Source organism: Gossypium arboreum, chromosome 12 (genome assembly GCF_025698485.1).
Source record: "Gossypium arboreum isolate Shixiya-1 chromosome 12, ASM2569848v2, whole genome shotgun sequence".
NCBI classification, from domain to species: domain Eukaryota; kingdom Viridiplantae; phylum Streptophyta; class Magnoliopsida; order Malvales; family Malvaceae; genus Gossypium; species Gossypium arboreum.
This window is the reverse complement of record NC_069081.1, coordinates 47,196,652-47,206,631: the sequence shown is the minus strand read 5'-3', so window position 1 is coordinate 47,206,631 and position 9,980 is coordinate 47,196,652. Positions and strand designations below refer to the sequence as shown.

At 36.5% G+C, this 9,980-nt stretch overlaps 1 pseudogene; it reads left to right on the top strand.

The window, feature by feature from the left end:
- The first annotated feature begins 6,810 nt into the window (after positions 1-6,810).
- LOC128285854 (small nucleolar RNA R71) lies at positions 6,811-6,911 on the top strand (annotated as a pseudogene).
- The last annotated feature ends 3,069 nt before the right edge of the window (positions 6,912-9,980 follow it).

Sequence of the window (9,980 nt, the reverse complement as noted above, 5' to 3'; positions counted from 1 at the left end):
TTACAATGACATATACTCCTATGAGTTCAGATCTAAATTACCAGTCCAGGCTAAATTCAGATCCTAATCGGATTACCCGTCTGGGTTAAATCTATTTCAGCACACATATTCTTCGGGAGGCTAGATCACTATAGGAACACCCGTCCGAGCTAGATCCTTTCTACCATTAATTCATTTTCGAGAAATCCATCAGGTATCCTTTCTATTCAGCTGGAACATTTCATTGTAACATCAATTATTCATGAATTATCATATTTTGCATATCGATATTATAATTTATACATGAACTTACATCTTTAATGTATTTAAAATCGTTTACATTCGATTTACGCGAACTTACTTGGCAATCGTTTCGGATTCGAATTTCTGTTACTCTGATTTCCTCGACAACTTCCGAAGTTGGTCTCTCAGGGTCTATATAAGCAACAATAAATTATCAATACATCACACTGTTCGTTTTAGGCCTAAATTTCACCCCTAGGCGAAATGACCATTTTGCCCCTAACATTTCACATTTTTACAAATTAGTCATTTAAGCTCGTATAATGAAATGCATGTAATTTCTTGAATACCCAAGCCTAGCCGAAAGTATCATAAACTCATACCAGGCCACATTTTCCTCTATTTCACTTTTCTACCACACATTTTATACCTTTTACAAATAGGTCCCTTAAGTCATTTCCATGGAAATCTACTTAGTAAAAGTTATTTACTATACTTTAAACTCTCATATTCCTCCATAAATCATCAAAACACAAGCATCTCATGCATGGGTAAATTTCTAAACATGAACCCTAGCTTGAAATATGGGTAGAAATAGAGAGAGTGTGTTACGAGGATCTCAAAAATACGAAGAACATTAAAAATAGGGTTAGGGAACACTTACTATTGAGCTAGGAAATGTTGAAAACCCTATCTATCGTTTCTCTTCAAAATTCGACAGCCATAGAGAAGAAATGGCTGAATTTTGCTTCCTTTTTCCCTTTTAATTAATTTTATTACCAAATGACCAAAATGCCCTTTCTTACTAAACTTTCAAATTTTTTCATGCATGACCATTTTTGTCCAAAAACATAGAAATTGGGAAAATTTCTATTCAAGACCTCCTAATTAATAATCCAAAGCAATTTCATACAATTTTCTTCTAGAACCAAAGTTTTACAACTTATTCAATTTGGTCCCTAATTACCAGTTGGACACCTTATACTTAGAATTTCTTCATGAAACTTTAACACGCTTATTTTCATATCCTAGACCTCATAATGATCATAAAAAAATTAATTTGACGTTGGATTGGTGGTCCCAAAACCACTATTCCGACTAGGTCCTATTTTGGGATGTTACAATGTTACAGGGGCTGCTGGTGCCGAAGGTAGGTGTTGGTGTGGCTAGGTTGAGGTGTTGTGAAAAAGTGGAAAAAGTGGGTGAAATTTATAGTGAAGGGAGTAGGAGTTTAATTAGAATTATTAGAACAAATTAATAATTAATATAATGCAAATTAAATTATTATTTTCTATTAATTTATTAAAATAAAAACTTATTAACAAAAATATGATCAAATTTAAACTAATCCTAATTCTATGCAAAGTTGATAATAATTAATATACACTATAATAAGTATAACTATATACTAGTTATTATCATCTTTTTATCAAATTAAATTAAAACATTTATTCTAAATGCCTTTTGAAGAATATTTACAAAAGAGACATCTAATTTTAATATTTACAAAAGAGCAACCAAATTTTGAAAATAGTTCAATTAAGTACCTAGACTTAAAGAAAATTTGAAATTCAGTTACAATTAAAAGTTGGATCAAAATTAACCCTTTTTATTTGAAACACTAAAAATTTATTTTTCCATTTAGGTAATAATTTCTTGGAAGATTATGTTAAAATCAATTCCTAGGAAAGACTGAAAGGGTCACAAGGGGTCCCGCTTAAGTTCCAATCTCTTAGATAGAATTTATTTAAACATACTAATCCCAAAAATATACCCTAAATCATTTATTTAAAAAGAAAAACAAGAAAAATTAAATATCTAATAAAATGATTACGATTTGATCCCACGCGATTTGATCCCCTAGTAATGTTTTAAGCGTTGAGCATTAACTCGAAAATTACCTCCCTCACTTTGAAGTTCGACAACTCCATATGGATAAGCTTTGTGAATCGTAAATGGACTGGACCAACATGATTTTAACTTACTTGGAAAGAACCTTAATCTAGAATTGAATAACAAGGCTTGCTGACCTGTTTCAAATTCTCAAACTCGAATGTACTTGTCATGCCATCTCTTAAGTCTTTCTTTGAGTAATCTGGCATTCTCATATGAGGACATTCGAAATTCTTCTAACTCATTGCGTTGGAGCATCTATTTCTTTTTAGAAAACTTAAGATCCAAGTTGAGTTGTTAGAGAGCCCAATAAGCTTTCTGTTCTAACTCTAAGGGCAGATGACAGGCTTTCCCAAAGACCAGCCTATAGGGTGACATCCCTAAGGTGTCTTATATGCTATCCTATAGGCCCAAAAAGCATCGTCTAATCTTTTGGACCAATCTTGTTGGTTCGGCCAAACTACCTTTTCGAGTATGCCTTTGATCTCTTTGTTTGCCAGTTCAGCTTGCCCATTCGTATGCGGATGATAAGCTGTGGCAACCTTGTACTTCACTCCATGTTTGTCGAGTAACCATTTCAACCATCTGTTCACAAAATGGGACACTTCATCATTGATGATAGGTCTCGGGGTTCCAAACCTTGTGAACACATACTTCTACGAGGTGTTAACGGACTTAATTCATTAATTAAACAGCTCATACAATTCATTTTAAAATTTCTAGACAAGCTGGCTAACTGCATCACAGTCGCTTTAAAAATCATATCTCGAGTTACGAAACTCGAAATCCAATTCGTAAATTTTTCCTGAAACTAGACTCATATATATATCTACTAATTTTTTCTAGAATTTTGGTTGGGCCAATTAGTACAGTTTATTAGTTAAAGTCTCCCTGTTTCAGGATTCAACTACTCTGACCTCTGTGTATTACGAATCAGATATCTCCCTATACAGACCTTCAATGACTATGCCGTTTGTCTCTAATAAAACTAGACTCAATAAGGAATCTGTACATATAAAGCGTGATTTCTAATTATCTCTGTAAAATTTATGGTGAATTTCCAAAGTCAGAACAGGGGATCCAGAAATCGCTCTGGCCCTGTTTCACAAAAATTTAAACATCTCATAAAATATAGCTTTTGCTTATTCCATATGAAAATAGACTCATCAAGCTTCGATTCCATAACTTATTCATTATTTAATTCCATTTCTACTATTTTTAGTGATTTTTCAAACTCACGTCCTTCTTCTTTGTCTGAATCTATTTTATGGTAAATTTTACCTATTTCATGGTTTCCATGGATTAGCTAGCAATTTGACATACATAATACCAAATATGATCATGATTAGCCATTCCAATGGCTAATCATTACCAAGCATTTCTATTTCCGTACCACTCAATAACCATATCATAAGACCATATATATAAAATGATTATAATGCTATACATGCCATACTCAAAATATACAAGCCATTATGCCAAGATGGTATACGGATAGTGTGGCGTGCCTCCGACCGTTTCCGATTTCGAGCTGGCTTGTCAACACTACAAGGAATGAAAAGGAGGAGTAAGCATAAATGCTTAGTAAGCTCACATGCAAATAGCAAGTAACATAACCATATAAGCAAACATAAAACATCATTTGCATAATCATCACCAAGACATTCATATCACCTTTTCATTTATCATCTTACCATATTGTTGTTATATCGAGTTTTCAACCCGAGGGTTAAGTATATACCTGTTCAAATTATCCATTTCACAACACTTACCAATCGTCCCTTTCATCTTGAGTATTCCTCCATTTGAGTAGAACTTTACCCGTTGAACACATCGGAATATAATTGGATACATGGAAAGTTTGCACATAAGTGCCACATATGTAGCCATGCTACCATGTAACCCGCCCATAAGTGAACTCGGACTCAACTCAACGAGCTCGGGCGTTCGCATCCATAAGTGAACTCGGACTCAACTCAACGAGTTCGGATGCCTAGTTACATCTCACGAACTCGGACTCAACTCAACGAGTTCGGACATTCGCATCCATAAGTGAACTCGGACTCAACTCAACGAGTTCGGATGCTCAACCATCCTAGTGACATGTCACTTGTATCCTAATCTATTCCTAAGGTTCAAACGGGACCTTTTTCCCAATCATGTGTCTCAACCATCTTCTACGGAATGCCGATCTCGATACTCGGTAGTATTTCATATTTTCCAAGTATATCACATAATTTGACATATTATCAAACAATTATCACAAGTATAATATTTCATAATAATTATCATATCATTTAAAAACATTAAAACATTTAAAATAATAACTATGTTACCAACATTTACATATGAACTTACCTCGTATGCGAAAATGGCTATTTTACCATTTCGTCCACCACTTGGTATTTTCCCATTTTAGCCCGAATTTCAGTTTTCCTTGCTCTATCATTTAAAATATAGTCTAATTAGGACTCACATTATTCAAATTGACCCAAAATCATATTTTGGAAAAATTACAATTTTGCCCCTAAACTTTTGCATATTTACACTTTTCCCCAAAGCTCGTAAATTAAAAATTCAGCCTATTTTCTTATGTTTTATGACATGCTGATCATTTTTCCTTCTATGGCAACATCAAATTCTCACTCTAACATGTACTTATGACTATTAGGTATTTTTCCGATTAAGCCATTTTGCTCGTTTTCACTTAAAACCGAGTAGAACAAGTTGTCTAACATAATTTAAAACCTCATATTCTATCATAAAACACCAAAATACACAAATTTCACCTATGGGTATTTTTCCAAATATAAACCCTAGGTTAAATTATTGCTAGCATAAGCTAAATCGAGCTAGGGACTCCAAAAGCGTAAAAATCATTAAAAACGAGGCTAGAACGGACTTACAATCGAGCTTGGAAGCTTGAAAACCCTAGCCATGGTTTCTCCTTGCTATATTCGGCCATGGGGTTGAAGATGAGCAAAATTGGCTTTTAATTTTGTATTTTAATTCATTTTACCCTAAATGACCAAAATGCCCTTACTACTAAACTTTCCAAAATTCCTTCCATGTCCTAATTTTTGTCCATAGACTTAGAAATTGGTAAAATTACTCTTTAAGGACCTCTAATTAATAATCTAATTCAATTTTATGCAAAATACTTCTAGAACACAAGTTTTGCAATTTATTCAATTTAGTCCCAAATTTCAAATTAGGCACTTTATGCATAAAATTTCTTCACGAAATTTTCACACAATCATGCAATCATATCATAGACCTTAAAATAATCATAAAATAATTATTTATATCTCGGATTTTGTGGTCACGAAACCACTATTCCGACTAGGCCCAAAATCAGGATATTACACATAGTGCCTTACCATAATATGCTACTCCAATGTTACAAGGTATGGTAAAACATCTAGGATCCTTCAACTTTAAGGGTAGTTTGTCTTGAAGATATGCACTACATTCCTTTGTCAGGGCTACCGTCTCAAATTCTCCAAGTTTTCATTTTTTTGATAGGATATCGTTCATGAATTTGACGTAGTTCGGCATTTTTTCAAGTGCTTCAACCAACGGATTGTTGATATGAAGTTGCTTGAGTACGTTTAGGACTTTCTTGAATTAAACTTCTTGCTTCTGTTTCTTAGGTCTTTGAGGGTAGGTTGGTGGAGGCTTCTTTACTGGAACTGGTTGATTCGTCATCTGTGCCAATTTTGCATCTAACGAAGTTGTTAGTTTATCAAAACTAATTAGTTCAGAAATTACCTTATCGGGTTTTGCAGATTCTTTTTCCGATGAAACTAAAAAATTTCAACACTTGGTTGAACTTCCTCTGAGTCTTGAGCATCAACTGGCTCCTCTTCAACTTCGACGGTGATGGGCTCTAATGTCATTCCGCTCCTCAATGTTAATGCTTTACAATGCTCCTTCCCTAGATTCCTTGGATTCTTTGTATCACTAGGTAAAGCACCTTGTGGTCGATTTCTGAGTTTAGTTGCAAGTTGACCCATTTGGTTTTCCAGGTTTTTCAATGTAACTACTTGGCTTTGGATTAAGGCATCATTCTTGGCTATGTATTCCTTCAAAAAGTTTTCTAATCCATTAGATAGTTTAACTTGAGGTTGTTTCTGAACTTGTTAGGTAAAAATAGATGGCTGTGTCGGTTTAGGTTGGGCATATGGGTTACTAGGTCTAGCCCCTTAGTTACTCCAAGAGAAATTAGAGTGGTTTCACCATGATGGGTTTTAAGAATTGGATTGTAGTCCTTGCCTTCATCAGTTCTGGTTCTAGTTACCCATGTAAGACACTGATTCTGGGTTCGATTAACATTCTTCGAAGAGATGTCCTTCCCCACAATAGACACAGGCTACATTTTTCAAATTGATTCAGTGGCTGTGCTACAAAACTGTTAAACCCATTAGTGGTAAAGTTTTTAAACATTGAGGAAATCGAGGATACTTGAGATGGGAGTGAAGTGAGAGTGTCTACTTCATGTATTTCAGTGACTCGTCTTCCTGACGTTGCTCAATTGGTTGGCCATTGATAATTTTTACTGGCAATCCTCTCGATGATTTCATAAGCCTCATTATAAGAATTAGAGAGGAGACCACCATTAGCAGAAGCGTCCATTACCATCCTCATATGAGCACGAGACGATTATAAAACATCTCAAGTTGGATGCAATGTGGGATTCCGTGATGAGGAAACTTTCGTAATAATTCTTTGTACCTTTCCCATGCTTCATACAAGTCATCCATTTGTTGGAAAGCAGTATTCTCGTTCCTCAACTTAGCATTCTTGCTAGGCAAAAAATACTTTATGAGGAATCTTTCTTGTAACACCCCAAACCTGGCCTAGATGTTATGACCGGATCTGATGCGCCACATCGAAGCGTTCAAAACATTCCATATTACTTAGTTTGGAAAACTTAGTTGGTGTTGTAAAAGACACTTTTAAAAGTAGGTTAAAGTGAATGGAAGCTGTGCACCAGGTAGGAAACCAGGAAGAAGAGGAGGTGAGTCCGTCGGACTGCTTAAGTACCAAGCTCCCTTCGGATCCAATCCTAGACATGCACACCGCCATTGCCACACTCTAACATCTCGTATAATTTTGAGAAAACCGTTTGGTTATGTCCATCTTAAGAAAATGATTAAGGTTGAAAACGTTTGCTTAGCGGAAGTCTTACTCGTATTCATGTTATTTTGAAATCACTTAATGTTTTTGAAAACGCGTCCTAGAGCTAATCTATTTTGTTAGCTACCATAGATCAGTTTTATCATAATAGAATTAAATAATAAAGAAACAACCCAAACCATAAAAATAATTAGCGGCCTTATTACAAAAAAAACCCAAAACCATAAACGAAAAATATGAAAAATCTAGTTCACCGGAAGAAAACGAATTTGCAGAAAACTTGTGGCCACTCTGAATCCCGCCCAGCTCCAAGTCCACCAACTAGGGCTCACCTGCAAGGATGGAAGAAAATGGGGTGAGTTTGGGAAAACTCAGTGTATACAGAAACCCATCCAAAGCCCAAATCAGCTCGAGCCCATTGGGCCTAAGCCCCATTCAGATAACAGTACACAGTGGACCGAAGCCCTTTTCAGAATACAGTAGCAAGGCCTTAGCCCCTTTTTACATAACAGTGTGGCCCATAGGCCCAGTTCAGTAACATAGGTAACAATAGTAGTAATGCATGCAAACCCATCTGGGGAGACTACTCAACCTACCAACCGCTACACTGCCCCGTACCAGCCCTACACTCCATGTGGGGAATATCTCAACCCACCCACCCTACACTCCACAGTTGCAAACAACAGCTGCTCAAATATCAGTAAGTTGAGGCAAAGCCTCCAGTATGTGGATGAACCACTTTCAATACTTCCTCCATCAATACCCCAATCCCATGCAATAGATATTAATAAAGCATATCATGTACAATACAGTATTAATCAATCATGCAGTTTAGCCAATTTAAACCCTAGGGGTATTTCGGTAATTATGCTCTTTAGGGGTAATTTCGTACTTACGCAACTACACAAGCTACTTCAGTAATTTTTAACAGTTTTATGTAATTTGGTTCCACCATCTAACTAACAGGCTAATTTGCCTATCTCTTACCCATATTGGTCCGTAAGCCCATTGGGCCTAGTTTTGGCCCATCGAGGCCCTCTTTTTCTGAAGTACGTTAAGACGTCACACAAACTTACTTACCACCTTGCGGTGCGAGATCTAACCTTTACTATACGTCTTGAGAGCATTCGTATACTCACAAGCCCATGAAATGCCAGAATTTTGGCATTTCGGCTTTTGCCGAATTGAATTAAGAAAGGGTGTTCGGTACACACCTGATTCGTGACGACTGCTACTGAGATCTCTTCCGATGTCCTACAATTGATTAGCACAGTTCTTATTTACAAACCATAATCACTAAACCCACAACCTACTTATCCATGATCGAACCATGTCCCTAAAAGCCTTTGAAACCTTACCTTTTGCCAAAATCGATAGCTAGCTCGAATCCGATTACTCCAACATTACGCCTTCAATCCAACACTTAAGAAGACACTAATCATTGACAGAAAACGTCAATTAAAAACCCTTAGAGCCATATGCCCAAATCGACAGCCTCCCTAGATTTTAGGGACTTCGACTTTTCCTAACTTTGTAAAATAGGACCAGATCTGAGATGATGAACACTTACCCCTTACTCCTTTTTGATCTCCACGCAATCTGGTGCAGATTTATCTTTCAAATGACGGTAGAACTCGACTCCTAAAGTTTTGAAGTTTTGGCTATAAGCCCCCAAATCTATGGTTTTTTGGCTTTTGGGTGATGAAGGAGATGACAATATGAAACTATAACCTGGATGTAGAATTGCTGACAGGTCTCTAGAGTTTAGAAAGAATAATCGTTGATTAATGGAAACACAATGTTAAAGGGTTTGGCTTTGAAGAAATCGGTACCTGTAATGTGTGTTCAAGATTTTGGCTTTTATGGATTCGGCAAAAGTATTGATGAACAGCAGGATTGATGAATGGTTTGGAAGAAGAAAAAATAGAAAAAGAAGAATAGGGGAAGTGGTAGTTTCGGCTAGAGAGGAAAAAGAGAGAAAAGAAAAACCTTGTGATGTCTGAGCAGAAAGGAACGGCACCACTCAATACCCTAGGTGCCGAAATACTAACCTCATAACCCTCTGCCGATTTTTCCCCCTTCAATTCCCAAAATTCGGCCAACTCCTAACCTCTCTCCTAATCCCTTAAATCTCTCCCCTTATCACTCCTTAATCCAAGCGTTTAGACTGATTCAAACTCTCCTCTAGCAGAATCCACCTGGACTCCAACACTTACCCCTCCAACACTTAAAAATAAATGCATCTATTTGTCAACACTGGGAATCGATCCCATGCCTTCCCCAATGCTCCACACGCCACCTTTTTAGGAGCCTAGTGGCGTCACCCTTGCCACTCTACTAAGGCTCTTTTTGTGATGCCATTTACCCATAACTCTATACAAGGGCCATCTAGCCAGAACCCCTAACTCCTAAGTCCAAAAATTCAAAAATTCAACCGGGTTTTGGCCAACACATGGGCCTTCTATAAGCCCATTTACCTACTCAAAACATTAATTTCACATCCAAATACAAAATTTTAAAATCTTTACAAAATATTGAAAACCGCGAATAAATCCGAAAATCAAGATGTTACAACTCTACCCTCCTTAAAGAATTTCGACCTCGAAATTTTACCTTATTAGAACAGTTGAGGGTACTGTTGACGCATAGCTTCCTCAGTCTCCCAAGTAGCTTCTTCTTTGCCATGGTTCCTCCAAAGTACTTTCACTAGTGGGCCGATTTCTTTC